We start from the raw sequence: 19,973 nt of genomic DNA, 5'->3' as shown, positions 1-19,973 counted from the left end.
GGGAAGTGGATCATTGTTTTATTTACTCTGCTTTCCCTCTGTGAATCTGAACCTAAATTTAGTTGGTTTTGAATATATGATAAAGGGTTAAAAAAGGGACTCCTGCATTAAAGAAAGAAGCAGGGTTTGTGCGAAGGTTTGAGTCCTGTCTCGGCACTTGTGATAAATCCCTCTAGACAGGTTAATAGTCCTGTGCTAGTTCTAGACAGGTATTGTAGTCCTGTGCTAGTTTATGACAGGTATTGTAGTCCTGTCTGGTAAGCGTGCAAGTTAAGTTAGCATGCAATTTGATGGAAGATTAAGTTCCCCGGGCAAATTGGCATTGCTGTGTTGAAGTTGTCCCTATACATTCCTATAGTAGATTTTTGTTACCTATCACTGGAAATTGGATACTAATTTGTTTGCTTGCTTTTTATTGCTATATAATTGCTGTGCTGTTTTGTGCTTAAAATATATATTAAGTGACTGTGCATTTTATTACTGCTGCTCTTTTTGTGTTGTTAAAGAAAAGTTTATTTCTGGCAGAAAAAAACCCACTCTAGAAAGGGAGGGGGGGATCATAAAAAAATCTGTCAGTGAGCAGCTGTGTAGAGTCAGTGAAGAGAAATTAAAAAAAAAAACTGTTACAGAAGCTCCGTTAAGTATAATTTTTTTCTTTCTTTTGTTTGCAGTAATGAAAAGTAAATTTTGTATATTTGGATGTGTCATGTTTTATGTGTCTAGTATTATGTGTCAAAGAGTTGCTTAGATCAACAGAATAACAAAATAAATAAATAAATAAATACATTTAAAAAAAAAGGAACAGAGGATGTTTTTTATCCTATTTTGAAATATTTCTCAAATCGTGGGAAGATGGCCATTCCTTACGATTTCGGGGACTTTTCAAATACATTGTAAATTTGGTGGAAAGTTGATCTTATTGTGTTTTATGTGTCTTTAGTATGTTATTTTGAATATTTGTTTTCAGGAAAGGAAAAAAGGGGGGAGTGAATTGCTGGTATGCGAGATGATCTGAGCTTGTGTGTGTGTGTGTATCGCTGTAAAAATGACGTTGTAATGAGGTATTTTGAAGTCTTATTGTTACAACTTTAAAGTCATAAGCATGTTTTAAATATGTGTATTATTAATAAGCAGTTTTAGTTTTAAGTGATATTTGTTGTATGCAAATAAAAAAAAAACTGTCCACCTGATGCAGCATATAAATATATTGTTTTTGCAAGGAAGCAAGGAAACTAATTAAAGGATTTGTTACATGATAAATGGTTAGTCCTTAAAGGGACAATGTACTGTAAAATTGTTTTTTGATATTAATGTATTGTCAATGGCTTGTGATACAAGCTGAATAGTTTAAAATGTAGGAGAAGTTGCATTTGCAAGTTTGTGTATATATGAAGTAAATTGTAATGGGTTGAATTGTTTGTCTGTAAAATCAGAGCTCAGTGTGTAGACAGAGCACTAGAAAATTGTCATTTTATTAGCAGCAATAACACTGTATTAGTAGTTTGCCAAATATATTTTTTTTGGGACCTTTCTTTGTATTCTTTTTAAATCTGCCATTTAGTTAGCAGATATTTATTTTGCAGTGTAACTGAATTCTCTCTGTAATGCAAACTGAATTGATAAGTTGTCTACAATCTTAGTGTTACGATATGTGAGACTAGCAAAAAAAAAAAAAAGACAAACAGAGGAGTGAAAATATTTAAAGGGATACAGGCAAACTAATATAAAATCTGAGATTTTAAGGAAATATTTACAGAGAAGACAATGAGGTTTACTGTAAGCCTAACACTAGTATATGTAACTGTGTCAGCAGTTTCAATTAAAGATAATTTTTATTTGAGTAAAATGTCCCTTTAACTAGCCTGCATCCCAATGTGAGTGTGTTTTTATGCTGGTTATGCTTGCTTAGGCTATTTAATGAATGTCAGTATACATTTTTATTATAAGTAAGGCCAATGACTCATTGGGAATAATTTAAAGGGGAAATTTTATTATTATTTTTTTGAAGAGAGCTTATTTTATTTTTTGTTATATACATTTGTTACATTTGGCTAGAGAGCTGCAGAATGGTGAATATCAAATTATAAACAAAGTTGAATCAAATAATTGTGTTATTAAAAGTTTGGTTATGTAAAAGTATAGACTGGATTCTAGCAGCTTTTCACAAATTATTTGTGCCACATCTGATTTACTTAAAGGGACAGTCTACCATATAATTGTTATTGTTTTAAAGATAGATAATCCCTTTATTACCCATTCCCCAGTGTTGCATGGCTAACACAGTTGTATTGGTATGCTTTTTGCCTCTGTAGTTGCCTTGTGTCTAGGGGCATTCTTCCAGCTCCCTGGTCACATGACTGTGACTGTTTATGGTCTATTGTCTTAAATTTAGCATTGTTTTGTGCTGGATCTTGGATGACCCCCTGTGCCTGAACACAGTGTTATCTATATGGCCCACGTGTATTTTGTCTCTCTGTGTTGGAAAGATTTAAAAAAGTCTGTGATAAGAGGCAGCCCTCAAAGGCTTAGAAATTAGCATATGAGCCTACCTATGTTTAGTTTAAACTAAGAATACCAAGAGAAAGATTTGATGCTAAAAGTAAATTGGAAAGTTGATTAAAATTAAAAGTCCTATCTGAATAATGAAAGTTTAATTTATACTAAAATGTCCCTTTAACAGTGGATTTGCATGGTGCATGCGAGCAGGAGCTATATAGAACAGTGGCTGTATCATTATTATCTAATTATTCCCAAAATTTGATACTTAGGTGTTTGTGTGTTCTTTTGTAAATTTATGGTTAGGGATTTTATGTGTAAATATGCAACTGGAGTTTATTGAGCATCTGCGGTGATTGCATTATTAGTGTGATCTCATAGAATTGTACATGGTAGAATTTGCAGAGTCAGGGTATAGATGGTTCTTATGGGATGTTTTTAATTATTTTGTAGTGTTTTGCGAGTGCTGTGTTTCAGTGAATGTAAATATGTGTTGAATTTCAGGTTAATTCTGGTTGTTAAAAGTTTGTGTCGGCTGTTCATGTTTTGTTTTGTAAAATGGACAATTGGTTTAAGTGTTTTCTAAGAGAATGTTGTGTTTTTATTTTTCGTGAATGCGTGTGGTAAGGTGCTGTATGAATGGAATATTGCATGTGGAGGTGTATTTGATTTTGCTTGCTATTGAGAATTGTATTCTGCATGCATGAGTGGAGTGCATAATTTGTCTTTTTGTTTTTTGTTATGTTGTGTTTGCGTGCCACATGGGATGTTTCACGCAAACAAGGGGGAAGTATTGATGAGTATTGATGAGTATGTGATAGGGGTGATTGTTTTTAGGTAAGAAGGTGAACCTAAAATGTGGTTCTTAGCACTATATTTGTATTTGCAGGATGAGATCAATTAAAGACACTAACGGAATTATTTTTGAGTTTTTTCCATATTTAGGTAAAATCTGTACAGATAAAATTCCATAAGTGCACTCTTCAAACGATTAAAGATGGAATGCAAGTAAACCTTTAAAGAAAGAAAAGATGAAGATAAAAGACCTTTTGTCAAGCTTGTTTTAACCACCATACTGCAGTAAAAGTTGCTGAACTATCTTTGGATCCATTCTTTGCTTTGCATGCTGGTACCAGCCCCAGAACTGGACTCTGGGTAATCCATGACTGTTTCCTCTGATGTGTGTCGTCAGAACATAAAGACTATCCTTCTCTGGACTGTGCCTTGCCGCTCGATATGGAGGACCTGTTATGCTGTTACATGGTCAACCAATTAAATTAGGGGAGTATTGTTTTAACTCGATTACTTATATTGCTTGTTTTGTATTCTCTTGTATTTGTTTTATTTTTATTGAACATATTAGGTATAAGAGGTCATATGCTTTATTGGTATTAGTGCACATTGTAGTTTATGTGCTTAACAAAGTAACCCTTTAGATAAGTGTAAGTCTAAACTTTGCAGTATTGTAACCTATTGAAAGTCCCATCAGAATATTTTAGACCCTCCACCCTGTGGAACATAATGAGGACATGTCTCAGCTAGAAGTTTATATTAATTAGACAGATAAATATTTGTTTAGGGAGTAGCATAATTATAGTCATATTGATAGTATATATTCTACATGCCATGGCTCTTATTGGAGCTATGTTATGAAAGCAAATTTTGTTTCCCTTTTATTAATTGGTATGGTACTTGCAATTTGAATTTGGTAATTCCAGATGTTTGTCAAAGAAAGGATTTATCTTACCATACAGAAGTGTTTACCTTTAAGAGATTTTGTAGTTTTAAATGATGTTATGATTGTATTCTTTCCTCATACAGGAGTGTGAGAGAATTTAGGTTGCATAAAATAATTAGTAAACTATTAAATGTTTATATCAGATGAGATTGTTGACTATTAAGATCTAGTTGGAGAATTATAAACATTATAGATAGTAGCTGTGCAGAATAAAGCAACACTAGGTTATTTTACTGTTAGTAGTTCAAAGTAACCGTGTAAAGAAATTCATTTGAGAGAAAATGTTTTTATTGATTGTTTTATTTTTAATTTTTGCTACAGGGCAGGCCTTAGCATAAGTTTTAGTATAGCCATGCAGCCTCTTGATGAAATTTAGCAGTTTTCACTTGCTTAATATTCATGAAGTATCATTTAAATTGTATAGAGAAGCTGTGAATTATTCTCTGTAAAGTATCAATGTACAGGTAGCCCTCAGTTTACGCCGGGGTTAGGTTCCAGAAGGAATGGTTGTAAATCGAAACTGTTGTAAATTGAAACCCAGTTTATAATGTAAGTCAATGGGAAGTGAGGGAGTTAGGTTCCAGGCCCCTCTCAAAATTGTCATAAGTAACATCTAATACATTATTTTTAAAGCTTTGAAATGAAGACTTTAAATGCTAAACAGCATTATAAACCTAATAAAATAATCACATAACACAAAATATATAATTAAACTAAGTTAAATGAACAAAAACATTTGCTAAACAGCATTATATACCTATTAAAATAATCACACAACACAGACTTCACTTGCATTTTTCTGCAAACAGTTCTTTCTATGCATTCCAATCTGGACTGATTTATAGACAGAAAGATCTTGTTCTTTTGAAATCTGCTCGATAGCTCAGGTCTGGTTAAACTGATTAATTTCAGCTTGCTTGGCTTTGCTGCAACACAAGCGGACAGCTCCACCTACTGGCTATTTTAATAAATGCATTGCTTCTCAATGCTTTTCAATAGCAGTCACATGACTGGAAAAAAAGGTTGTTATTCTGAAACGGTGTAAATTGAACCGTTGTAAAACGAGGGCCACCTGTATTTAGTTTGTATTATATATCAACAATGTTTTGTTTGATTTTAAATTACATAGGATGAAAGTGACGTTTTATTTGGACATAATTGTGATTGTATTGCGGTGTGTACTCATCCTGTACTGTTTTTGTTTGCTTCCTAGACTCCCTGTGACTCAAGTGTTTGCTTGCCATGGGTATCCACTGGCTGCCTTGTCTACCCCATGAACAAACCATCAGATTTCCAGCATCTCCCTGCAGAAGAACACTGGATAAGCACCCCTACTGCAAATGAACTGTTGGAGAACTGTATTATAGCAAAGTGTCAAGGTGCAGCACTCTCAAATGGACAAATACTGTTCTTAAAGTGCTCAGAGGCCACCTAGAGACAGTTGTGCTGTTGCCATGTCATGCTTTACTGTGGAGAAAGAACTGTTGGACATATTGGGGGGTGCTAGCAATGCAGGTGGAGAAATAAGAGATGCAGCGTTGTTTGGGGGTAGATGGGGGGCTGGTTGGGTCTTTGTGCAGATAGACCAGTAGTTTGGGGATGCTGGGAGGTGAACTGAGAGTATTGGAGGGACCGCACCTATGTGCAGTGACAAATTGTTACCTATTAGCCTATAAAATTATACCACTACATATGAATATTTTGCTGTATATTATTCTCACATAGAGTCCTGTTACCATAGTATTAAGCTTATACTGTTGCTAAAGGCTTTACTAATTTTCTGTGCCTGTCTATTTTTGTGTTATTCTGTTAGAATAAAAGAGTGGTATGTTAGGAATTATTGTTAGCATGACTAGCGCCATCTTGTTCTTTGCCGCCATTTTGTCTTAGGCATCCATCTTGGGTAATGAATCTTTTATTATAGTGGTTTATTATGTAGTAAGAAATATGCTGATGTTAGGGAGACTTGCATAGATATAATAGCCCTGAGAATGACCCTGAAGATGTGCTTGGGTGCATTGTTATCTCTACAAGATGTCAAACGGCTGTGATTTGTGCTGGGCCAGGAGGCTCAGTTACTGTTTATCTGTAGTTAGGTATTTCTGTAGAAATGACTCCCTAACACTCCTTTTATTCCAATTATATTTTCTATGAGTTTCTTTGTTCTTATAGAAATACCATGTGAAATGATGTAATTATGAATACGTCACTTGTTAAACCTATATGCTGTAACTCTTGGCTATAAAACAGTGCCTTTCAACTTGCAATAAACAGAATAGCTTTTGGAATCATAGCTGCGTGGTCTGAAATCTATTCTCCTGGACGTCCTGAACAGATAAGTACTGATTTCCAGCTGGTATGGTGTGCCCGATGCCCAGTCCTGAACTGACACCCCTCTCCTGAAACCAATATGCAACAATACTTATGCAAACAGATCCTCAACATAGTTACACCAAGAAATGGCTTAAAACTAACAAAATGGGTTGTTACAGATGCAAGGGCTGCACAACTTGCAGCTGTATGATCCCATGCAAAGTATTCAGACACCCCCATACTAACCAGAAATTCACTATAATGCACTTCATCAGCTGTACTACAAGCCATGTCGTATACCTACTGAGCTGTTGTTGTGGATGTTTTTATCTTGGCAAAACAACAGACAACGCACGCTTAAGAATGGCAAACCATCGCTCAGCGATATGAACTGCTATCGACAAAGGGACCTCGGACCAACCGGTGGCAAGACATTTCTTGCAATCAGGCCACAAGGTAACAGATTTACACTTCATTTTAATTGACCACGTCCCCCCCTCAGGCGTGGGGGTGACCGGGGCAGGACACTCTTGCAGATGGAGGCTAGATGGATCCATAGACTAGAAACCATCTACCCCAGAGGATTAAACATGTCTAATGATTGGCACTGTTTCCTCTGAAGCCTTGACTTATCACAGTTATATATGCCCTTGTGTACAACAATGTATTCGTATTGACAGTACTTAGTGTATTATATATGCCTGTTAGGGTGCACTTTTACCGTACCTTTGATATGGTGACCCGCAGGTGCTGTGCTTTGAGCATCTTGATATTGCCTTGATATTTTTTTGATATTTTCTGTTTTTTTTTATATTTTCTGCATTTTTGGCTCAGCTGATATGTCTACCTATAGTGTGCCCTTTTTTGATTGTGTCTCTTTAACTGAACTTGATTGCCATATGTATACAGGGGGTCAATGATATCCGTAATGAGATCCTACTGTACGAGTGACCGTCTCGGGCACAAGTATGTTCTATACATGTTACATTTGTTAGGATCTGTAGGGGTACTAGACCATTGAACTATTGTATATCATTCGTTAGACAGTTACTATGATGCCTATTCTAAATATAGTTACCCCGCAATAGTATCTGTGGTTAATGATTTAACACTCACATAAATCACACTCTAGTGGTTCTTATGAGCATGTAGGACCCACTATGGCAGTACTTAACTACCCCCCTATTTTTCTACTTGGCCTGCTAGGGCTTATCTAACATTGGTCCAGGCTGGCTATTGATATAATTTATTTATTAATGGTTTAATTTTAATTTGGTAATTTTTTAATTTTTTATTTTTTATGTTTTGAGCAGTAATTTTTTTTGCTCCAGGTTCGCCCTATCTTAAATCTACCTGCCTCCCATTATCTCGCACACAGCGTTATTTGATAGCTCCCACTAGATGCTTTGATGTTTATGCACACATATAGTTATATATCCTAATCCACACTAGACCATATTGGAGCCTTATGTTGTCATTTAAAATAAGCCTTTTATACCAGCTTTGGTCTTTTTGGGTTTACATAGAAGCTCAGTTGAGAAAGGTTCATTAGCAGCCCTGCATAACTCTAACTACTGACTCCGCTGTCACTCCGTGACCTAGCTACGCCCATTGAGTGACTGACAGGCTATGCTAATTAGCCATGCGGTCGTGCTGTAAGCTCACTCACGCTATACCGGGCTGAGCCGCGCCTGTTTCACTGATGCACTACAGACTTGGTACACAGGTAAATACATGCATCCATGTATATATCTATCTAAGCTCCTAACACTAGGGAATATTACACTGGCTAGACACCTTCCATAGAACCCAAGCACTGGGAACCACAAGCCTTTTTTATATACAGCTCGCATGGGACACAACACATTGCTCTGCGCGCCCAGGGGGCTTGATAATTTTGGATATTTGTATCTATCAGAATGTCAGGTTAGTACATATAGCTCAAATACTTTTATATAGGATTGGTCATAGCAAGCTTTGGGATGAATATGGGGGACATTGAACTAGCAGTAACAGACCTCATATGTATATTTGATTGACTTTTAATATTTTTTTTTTACCTATTTCAAATGTAAGAGGTTTAAATGCCTAATCTGTTTTGCAATGTTTATATGTTATGGCTTATGTGTATATTCCCTTAAGATTGATTCCTGCAACTGGATACAGGGAGGTTAATATGGTTTTGCACAGTGCAACTGATAAATAGATTCCTCTTCTTGCATGATGTTTACTTTTATTTTTTATTATTTGATTAGTGTGTTTTCCATCATTGCTTGTCTAAATATACTTTAACCTACTTAGACTGGATCAGTAACTGATTACAGTTATACTTTTGCAACTACTTAATATCTACTACTCAATATTTGTATATATTAGTGTTCAGCTATGAGGTAATGCAAGATACTTGCATATGCAGTTTGTTTTATTTCTTATTTTTGATTGTGTTTTCTGGTGGTATGGTCATTAGGCCTTGTTTATGTGTTACCATGGTGATGGATTTTTGGCGCAATTTTGATGTTTGTGATGGGTGGGGCTAGTGCTATATATTGCACACTTTGTTCACTTGCACTGTTATCTGGTCTGAGGAAGGGGTCTGAGAACCCCGAAACGTTACCATAATAAAGATTTGAAGGTTTCTTAAACCAAATCCAGCGAGTGCAGTCCCTTATTGGATATAGACTGTATACTTGATTGACTTTGCACCCTGGTTGATGACTACACAGCATTGGGAGTGCAGACACACACTGAGGATATATATATATATATATATATATATATATATATATATATATATACAATTAGTATCCAGAAGGAAAAGAAGCAAAATCGGAGACAAAAACTTGTATGTTTGTAGTTTATTCAGCAATGTTGCCAAGTATCAAGTGAGTAAACAAATGACACCTGAAGCGTTTAGCGCATGCACACATGCGCTTCATCAGAGGCTGAGGACTCACTGTGGAAGAAGACCTATATACGGACTAACAGCCAATCACCTTTTCAAAATTCCCTAATTGAAGGTAATAGGGTCAGGTGATAAGCGCACGGTAGGCTGTCAGTACTTACCTAGGTCTGTGAGTCATATATTTATACATAAATAAATACTTAATTATAAGCAAAATGTAGAAGTACATATACATAAATCAAAAACAAAAAAATAAAGAATATAAAAACATAAAAACTCTACTAAAACAATAAAAAACAAAAGAAAAGGGAAAAACAGAGCAGAGGAAAAAGAGGAAAACTCAGGTATTAGTATTATTGAGGAATTAGACAATATATCAATATCATGAATATAGGTTTAACAGTACTCTAAAGTGTTCAAAAGAAGGAAAAAATGTTAAACAACTGGTCTAGTTATATATGTACAAATCAATTATTTCTTCAAAAAACTCTCTTAGTCATTAGATTGTACTATCCCCTATGTATCCAAAACTGTACATAGGGAGCCCTAGATGCATAGGGACTGTAATTGTACCTCTATAATGTCAATATTAAGTCCTCTAAGGCTCATAAAAATCATAACATCATAAATAAAATATATAATAAAACATATATATGATAAAACACTAAAGGAGGATTTTAAGTTTATAAAATTCTGAAACAAATGTATATATGCATACATATGTATGTATGTATATATATATATATATATATATATATATATATATATATACATACATATGTGTGTGGAACAAGGGGATCAGATAGAACTATCATTCCATAAATAAATCTACGTCCATTCTTTTGTTCATACCTTCAGGGGCCCTAGTATGAAGTTTCACTATCCAGAAAATTTATTTTCTACGAAGACTCCTTTCCCTATCGCCCCCCCTCAGATGTTTCCTTATAGTATCTGTCCCTATAAATGAGAAATACCTAGAGCCCTGACCATGTGTTCTAAAATTTCTTGCAACTGGGGTTTTAGGTTCTTTCTTATCCAGGGATCGTAGATGTTCATGAATTCTATCTTTTAATGGGCGTGTCGTGACTCGTGATACCAACATACTGTTGAAAACAAAAAAGGCAATTTACCAGATAAATGACATACGCCTAGATTTAGAGTTCTGCGGCCAAAGGGGTGCGTTAGCTACGTGTGCTTTTTTTCTCCCGCACCTTTTAAATACCGCTGGTATTTAGAGTTCACAGAATGGCTGGGTTTTCAGTGCGTTAGGCTCCAAAAAGGGAGCGTAGAGCATAATTTAACGCCACTGCAACTCTCGATACCAGCGATGCTTACGGACGCGGCCAGCTTCAAAAACATGCTCGTGCACGATTCCCCCATAGAAAACAATGGGGCTGTTTGAGCTGAAAAAAACCTAAGACCTGCAAAAAAGCCACGTTCAGCTCCTAACGCAGCCCCATTGTTTTCTATGGGGAAACACTTCCTACGTCTGCACCTAACACCCTAACATGAACCCCGAGTCTAAACACCCCTAACCTTACACTTATTAACCCCTAATCTGCCGCTCCCGCTATCACTGACACCTGCATATTTTTTTAACCCCTAATCTGCCGCTCCGTAAACCGCCGCTACTTACATTATCCCTATGTACCCCTAATCTGCTGCCCCTAACACCGCCGACCCCTATATTATATTTATTAACCCCTAATCTGCCCCCCTCAACGTCGCCTCCACCTGCCTACACTTATTAACCCCTAATCTGCCGAGCGGACCGCACCGCTACTATAAAAAAGTTATTAACCCCTAATACGCCTCACTCCCGCCTCAATAACCCTATAATAAATAGTATTAACCCCTAATCTGCCCTCCCTAACATCGCCGACACCTAACTTCAATTATTAACCCCTAATCTGCCGACCGAATCTCGCCGCTACTGTAATAAATGGATTAACCCCTAAAGCTAAGTCTAACCCTAACACTAACACCCCCCTAAGTTAAATATAATTTAAATCTAACGAAATAAATTAACTCTTATTAAATAAATTATTCCTATTTAAAGCTAAATACTTACCTGTAAAATAAACCCTAATATAGCTACAATATAAATAATAATTATATTATAGCTATTTTAGGATTTATATTTATTTTACAGGTAACTTTGTATTTATTTTAACCAGGTACAATAGCTATTAAATAGTTAAGAACTATTTAATAGCTAAAATAGTTAAAATAATTACAAAATTACCTGTAAAATAAATCCTAACCTAAGTTACAATTAAACCTAACACTACACGATCAATAAATTAATTAAATAAAATACCTACAATTATCTACAATTAAACCAAACACTACACTATCAATAAATTAATTAAAATACAATATCTACAAATAAATACAATGAAATAAACTAACTAAAGCACAAAAAATAAAAAAGAACTAAGTTACAAAAAATAAAAAAATATTTATAAACATTAGAAAAATATTACAACAATTTTAAACTAATTACACCTACTGTAAGCCCCCTAATAAAATAACAAAGCCCCCAAAATAAAAAAAATGCCCTACCCTATTCTAAATTAAAAAAGTTCAAAGTTCTTTTACCTTACCAGCCCTGAACAGGGCCCTTTGCGGGGCATGCCCCAAAGAATTCAGCTCTTTTGCCTGTAAAAAAAACACATACAATACCCCCCAACATTACAACCCACCACCCACATACCCCTAATCTAACCCAAACCCCCCTTAAATAAACCCCTAACTAAGCCCCTGAAGATCTTCCTACGTTATCTTCACCATACCAGGTTCACCGATCCGTCCTCGGAAGTCTTGATCCAAGCCTCGGAGGTGTTGATCCAAGCCCAAGCGGGGGGCTGAAGAGTGACGTCCATCCTCGGGCTGAAGTCTGGATCCAAGCGGCGGCTGAAGAGCTCCATCATCGGGCTGAAGTCGGAAGTCCATCATCGGGATGAAGTCTTCTATCAAGCCGCATCTTCAATCTTCTTTCTTCTGGAGCGGAGCCATCTTCTTTCCAACCAATGCGGATCCAACCTCTTCAACCGACGCCTACTCGCCGAATGACGGTTCCTTTAAATGACGTCATCCATCTTGGATGACGTCATTTAAAGGAACCGTCATTCGGCGAGTAGGCATCGGTTGAAGAGGTTGGATCCGCGTCGGTTGATAAGAAGATTGAAGATGCGGCTTGATAGAAGACTTCATCCCGATGATGGACTTCCGACTTCAGCCCGATGACGGAGTTCTTCAGCCGCCGCTTGGATCCAGACTTCAGCATGAGGATGGACGTCACTCTTCAGCCCCCCGCTTGGGCTTGGATCAACACTTCCGAGGACGGATCGGTGAACCTGGTATGGTGAAGATAAGGTAGGAAGATCTTCAGGGGCTTAGTGTTAGGTTTATTTAAGGGGGTTTTGGTTTAGATTAGGGGTATGTGGGTGGTGGGTTGTAATGTTGGGGGGGGTATTGTATGTGTTTTTTTTACAGGCAAAAGAGCTGAATTCTTTGGTGCATGCCCCGCAAAGGGCCCTGTTCAGGGCTGGTAAGGTAAAAGAGCTTTGAACTTTTTTAATTTAGAATAGGGTAGGGCATTTTTTTATTTTGGGGGGCTTTGTTATTTTATTAGGGGGCTTAGAGTAGGTGTAATTAGTTTAAAATTGTTGTAATATTTTTCTAATGTTTGTAAATATTTTTTTATTTTTTGTAACTTAGTTCTTTTTTATTTTTTGTACTTTAGTTAGTTTATTTCATTGTATTTATTTGTAGATATTGTATTTAATTAATTTATTGATAGTGTAGTGTTAGGTTTAATTGTAGATAATTGTAGGTATTTTATTTAATTAATTTATTGATCGTGTAGTGTTAGGTTTAATTGTAACTTAGGTTAGGATTTATTTTACAGGTAATTTTGTAATTATTTTAACTATTTTAGCTATTAAATAGTTCTTAACTATTTAATAGCTATTGTACCTGGTTAAAATAAATACAAAGTTACCTGTAAAATAAATATAAATCCTAAAATAGCTATAATATAATTATTATTTACATTGTAGCTATATTAGGGTTTATTTTACAGGTAAGTATTTAGCTTTAAATAGGAATAATTTATTTAATAAGAGTTAATTTTTTTAGTTAGATTTAAATTATATTTAACTTAGGGGGGTGTTAGTGTTAGGGTTAGACTTAGCTTTAGGGGTTAATCCATTTATTACAGTAGCGGCGAGATTCGGTCGGCAGATTAGGGGTTAATAAATTAAGTTAGGTGTCGGCGATGTTAGGGAGGGAAGATTAGGGGTTAATACTATTTATTATAGGGTTATTGAGGCGGGAGTGAGGCGGATTAGGGGTTAATAACTTTATTATAGTAGCGGTGCGGTCCGCTCGGCAGATTAGGGGTTAATAAGTGTAGGCAGGTGGAGGCGACGTTGAGGGGGGCAGATTAGGGGTTAATAAATATAATATAGGGGTCGGCGGTGTTAGGGGCAGCAGATTAGGGGTACATAAGGATAACGTAGGTGGCGGCGCTTTGCGGTTGGCAGATTAGGGGTTAATTATTGTAGGTAGCTGGAGGCGACGTTGTGGGGGGCAGGTTAGGGGTTAATAAATATAATATAGGGGTCGGCGGTGTTAGGGGCAGCAGATTAGGGGTACATAAGTATAACGTAGGTGGCGGTCGGCAGATTAGGGGTTAAAAAAATTTAATCGAGTGGCGGCGATGTGGGGGGACCTCGGTTTAGGGGTGCATAGGTAGTTTATGGGTGTTAGTGTACTTTAGAGCACAGTAGTTAAGAGCTTTATAAACCGGCGTTAGCCCAGAAAGCTCTTAACTACTGACTTTTTTCTGCGGCTGGAGTTTTGTCGTTAGATTTCTAACGCTCACTTCAGCCACGACTCTAAATACCGGCGTTAGAAAGATCCTATTGAAAAGATAGGATACGCAAATGACGTAAGGGGATCTGCGGTATGGAAGAGTCGCAGCTGGAAAGTGAGCGTTAGACCCTTTAATGACTGACTCAAAATACCGGCGGTAGCCCAAAACAAGCGTTAGGAGCCTCTAACGCTGGTTTTGACGGCTACCGCCCAACTCTAAATCTAGGCCATAGTGTGATGTACAATCTATTCTATCTCTAATATGAAATGTCTGTTTCGTAACATTAGAGGAAAATGTGTCTGTTACTGTAATACACGTACAGCCTTTACAGGGAACATGGCCACATTTAAAGCAGCCTAGTTTTGAATTTAGCCAGTTCGCTTTACATGAAGGTTTTCCCGCAAAGTTTTTTCTGGTGATATCGCCTATAGTGGGTGCCTTCCTTGCTATACATTTTACTCCCTTTGATAGTATCTCAGTCAATGTATCGTCACCCTTTAAGATCGTAAGGTTTTTTCCTGACTTTTCTGCAGACTTGTTTGTACTGTCTGCTAAATTGGGTAATGAATAAAATATTTTTATTTGGAGTATCAGTATCTGCTCTACTAGATGTTATCTGATTATTTGTTTTCTCAGTAAATAGGTCCTGTCTGTCTATTTGTGCGACTTGTAATTCCACTTTTTTGAGTGATGCTTGGTGGTACCCCCTTTGTATCAACCTAGAAGTCAGTTCTTGGGCTTGCTCATGATATTTAGTTATTTCAGTACAATTTCTTCGCAATTGCAGATATTGTGCTTTAGGTATACCCTTCTTTAAATGAGGTATGTGACATGAGTCGGCTCGTAATATGGTGTTGCGTGCCAAGGGTTTTCGATAGGTAGATGTAATTAATTTATCTAATTTTGCTTCAATTAACAGATCTAAAAAATCTATACTTGTGGTATTAGACTGAACTGTAAAATCTAGATTATATTCATTATCATTCATGAAGTTAATGAAAGATTCTACTGTGTGCTCATGAACCTTGTGCCAAATGATGATAATATCATTGATAAAGGGGCCATATAAGATGATGTTATTCCTGTATGGGAAACTATCTGAAAAGATGTGATTCAGTTCGAGCCATCCCATATAGATATTGGCATATGCGGGGGCAAATTTTTCCCCCATCGCCGTGCCACATCTCTGCAGGTAGTACTCCCCTTGGTACACGAAAAAATTGTGTTGCAAAAGAAATTCTGTGACTTGGACTACAAACAAGATAAAGTAATCACTATAATCCGAATGTCTATGTAGCATATAATCAACAGCTTGAAGTCCTAATGTTTGAGGAATGTTCGAGTATAGAGCTGTTACATCAATAGTGACCCAAGTATAAGTATCTTTCCAAATAATGTCTTTCAATTGTGTTATTAGGTGTACACTATCCCTGATGTAGCCTGGTAATGCCAACTTGATAGATTGTAGTATGTGGTCGAGCCAACCTCCCAATCTCTCACAGAGTGACCCATTGCTGGCCACTATAGGCCGTCCTGGGGGTTTAGTTAAGCCCTTATGTATATTAGGCACTATGCGGAAATATGGGGTACTATGCTCTTCCACATAAAGATAGTCTGCCAATTCTTTATCTAGAAAGTTATGTTCAATTGCGGAATCAAGGAGATGGGAGAGTTTGTTCTTAAGGGAATTTGTGGGATTGAAAGTTAGTTTCGTATATATTTGAGTGTTATTTAATTGTAAGTATATTTCTGAAACATAATCATCCTTATTAAGCAAAACTACCGCCCCTCCCTTATCAGCCTGGGTAATGACTATACTGTCATTTTTTTGCAATTTAACAAGGGCCTTTCTTTGTTGTTTAGTGATGTTATCATGTGGTATGTTTGTAAAATTGTTATCAACTGTCCTGTAAAGATCAGTAATTTCCTTTTATACTACTCTCTGATATAGGTCAAACAAATGGTGTCTTGAATGAACTGGGTAAAAATGTGAAGTGTTTTTAAAATGAAATGAAGTGCACTTATCAATTAGTGAATCAGTGTATCTATTAGTTTCTCGTTCTAAAGTGATTAAATTAGTGAGATGCATTAAATCAGTATATTTTAATTCTACTGATTCAGGGGACTTTGAAATGTGTTCCCCTCCAATCACTTCCATATCATCTTCGTGAAAAAGTGTTTTTCAAAACTATTTTGCGAACAAATTTATTAATATCAATTAAAGTATAAGTAAATCAAAATTATGTGCAGGTGCATACGACAAACCTTTATTTAAAAGTTCAAGTTCTATGTTAGACAATTCAGAGAGATTAATTACCGCTATTTCTTTACTGCTTTTCTGACCCTGCTGAGGTATCGAAAAGTAGTTTCGTTTTTTTTAGGGGTACCGGTTTGAGTAGGTTGTTTTACTAATGTCTTCCATTCTTTTCTACTAGTACTAGGATACCCTTTTCGAGTATAAACTGTACATATAAACACATAAATACATACATACACACACATAATATATATATATATATATATATAAATATATATATATATTTAAAAAAGGAAAATATATATATATAAAATCATGGAAATTATATTTATGCAATATTCATTTTTAATAAAGTGTTTAACTCTGTACTGTGGATATTTCATCTTCCAGTGTTCTTCACATAGGGTGAAGCGCTGTTGTGAGTGAGTGATAAGGGGTATATCGCAGCTCTTTACGCGCATCGGAAGTAGGACATGTATAACGAGTTGAAAGTGAACTCGTTTGCTTAAGCATGATTTCATTTAACATTTAATTTTTATTTTTTGCAATGTAATTTATTTTCAGCAATGGTAGTTTTTTTAAGGTAATATTAGGTTTTAATTTCATTTTACAGGTAAGTTTTTTTTAATTTTAAGATAGTTAGGATTTTTTGGGTAAATTTATGGGTATTTTAATTTGGGTTAAGTTAGGGGGTATTAGGTTAAGGGGTTTAGATGATAATTTATTACTTTGCGTTGTGGGGGCATGGCGGTTTAGGGTTTAAATGATTATTTAGGTACTTTGCAATGTGGGGGGATGGCGATTTACGGGGTAATAGTGTATTTATGTACTTTGGGATGTGGGGGATGGTGGTTGAGGGGTTAATAGATTATTTAGATACTTTGTGATGTGGGGGGATGTCGGTTTAGGGCTTAAAACTTTTAATTAGTGTTTGCGAAGTGGGGGGATGGCGGATTACGTGTTATAAGGCTAGGGGCTTATAGTAGGGTGTTAGGTTATTTTCACATTTTATTTAGTTTTCGTGAGTAGGATATTAGGGTCTTCAACTTTTTTTCCTCCATCGATTTCTATGGGGGAACACATGCACACAAACGCAAAAATTCCACTGGCGATTTATGTGCTTTTCGGGCTACTGCTAGCGCAAAATAATGAATTTCTCAACTTGTAAAATAAGCGGATCCCGAGAAGCGCAAAAAGCATTTCGCTAGCGAAAAAAATATTGATTTACCGTTGCACTTGTAATCTAGCCCATTGTATTCATCATAAATGTAAAGTAAACATATTTTGAAGATTTAACGTTGCTTTGTGCATGATAAACTGTTTTAGAAAAACCTAGTCAACTTTATTGGCATATATCAGATTCAGTTTCATTGTTACCATAGTAACCTCTGTTTGTCATGACAACTATGGAACAGTACTACATTTATATACATGGCTATAATCTTAGCTGTAAAGAATTACTATTCTGTCATTAGGCCATTTCTGGGATCCTTAGTCCCCATATTCCAGCAATATCTAAATATGATTTAGAAATGTAATGGGCATGCCACCCAGGTAAAATGTAAGCCAATATTAAGATAAAATTAGCTGGTATATTATTTATAGCCTAGTTTATTATAGTGATTTATTTTTTGACAGTAAGCAGTTAGCTGTGCGTTCCAGGGGAGTGTAGGTTAGACATGTAAGTGAAGGTTGTATTATAGACGTATAACTGCTGTAGTGATGTAGTTATATGCATTCAGGGGGAGTTAGTGTGGTGTGCTAGTGGGAGTAATACATTTTTTTCAATGTTTTTTTGCACATATTATCATTATTTCAATCTATGTTAATTTCTGCAATTAATTTCTGCTTTGGATAGCTTAAGTAACTGTATGTATAAATAACAGAACATTTTATAATATTGAAAACTTTTAATCTGCCAACACCCGACTACTTCATAATGCAACATTGGCTGGCAACATTTTTGTCATCAGGCACTCTCCTACCGAAATTCACACACCACCAGGCACTCTCCTACCCTAATGCACGCACCACCAGGCACTCTCCTACCCTAATGCATACACCACCAGGCATTCTCCTGCTCCTTAATGCACACACCACCAGGCACTCTCCTTCCCTAATGCACGCGCCACCAGGCATTCTCCTGCTCCTTAATGCACACACCACCAGGCACTCTCCTTCCCTAATGCACACATCGCCAGGCCCTTTCCTGCTCCATAATGCACACACCACCAGGTGCACTCTGCTCTAATGCATGCACCACCAGGCAGACACTCTCCTACTCCATAATGCACGCACCACCAGGCACTCTCCTTCTCTAATGTACACCACCTGGCACTCTTCTGCTCCATAATGCACGCACCACAAGGAACTCTCCTAACCTAATGCACGCTACCTGGCACTCTCCTAATCTAATGCACACACTACCAGGCACTCTTCTGCTCTAATGCACACAGCACCAGACAGCAATCCTAATGTATACTAACCTAGACAGCCTCTACTCTTATGCAAACACACACACAGGTGCCCTTTCCAACCTTACACACTACAAGGATCTTAGCTACACTTATGCACACCCACAGTTCCTTGCTCACACTCTCATCCATTATTTTCACCCCCATTTTCTCCTAGTTTAATGAACACCTCTAGGTGTTCTTCTACCTTTATTTAGTCACACCAGATACTATAAATACCTGCACACATTCATGCACTTTCCTAGCTGTTCTCACACACAAGTGCACTTTCCATCCATATACAACCCCATGCTCTATCCCACTTTTACACACACACACACTCCCCAGATACTCACCCACCATCACACACACACATCCCCTCTTTGTGCACATCAACCAGTCACTCGCCCACTCTTATGCATAGCTTCAGGCACTCTACTACTTTTATACACACCCACCAGTCACTCAAACACTCTAGGTCCATTATATACAGCAGAATTGCAAAATCAACAAATGCATATTAAAAGGGTAACACAATAGTCTGAATTAAAAATGAGCAGTAGATTTTTTTTTCTAATAAATTTGAATTGTCTTCCATTTGCTGGTCCCCTGTATCATGTGACAACTATCAGCAAATCACATTTGCATTTTTGCACATTTGCATATGTGTCTGCTCCCCACCCTGATCCCTGACTGTAATTTTCCACACTGGATTAGAGTCCAGATGAGTCAAAAAGAGAAGTGACATTTTGTAATGATGTTTTATTAAAGTTAATGTAATATTGTTAACCCCTTTACTACCGGGACTTTCAGAGAAGAACTTGCCCAATATACCAAATAATTTTTAGGATTTTTGCTATCACTCCATTTAAACAGATATAGAGCTTTGTTTTTTTTATTTACCTGTCAAAACTATATATATATTTTTAAGT

Source organism: Bombina bombina, chromosome 3 (genome assembly GCF_027579735.1).
Source record: "Bombina bombina isolate aBomBom1 chromosome 3, aBomBom1.pri, whole genome shotgun sequence".
NCBI lineage: Eukaryota > Metazoa > Chordata > Amphibia > Anura > Bombinatoridae > Bombina > Bombina bombina.
This window is presented reverse-complemented; position numbering follows the sequence as displayed.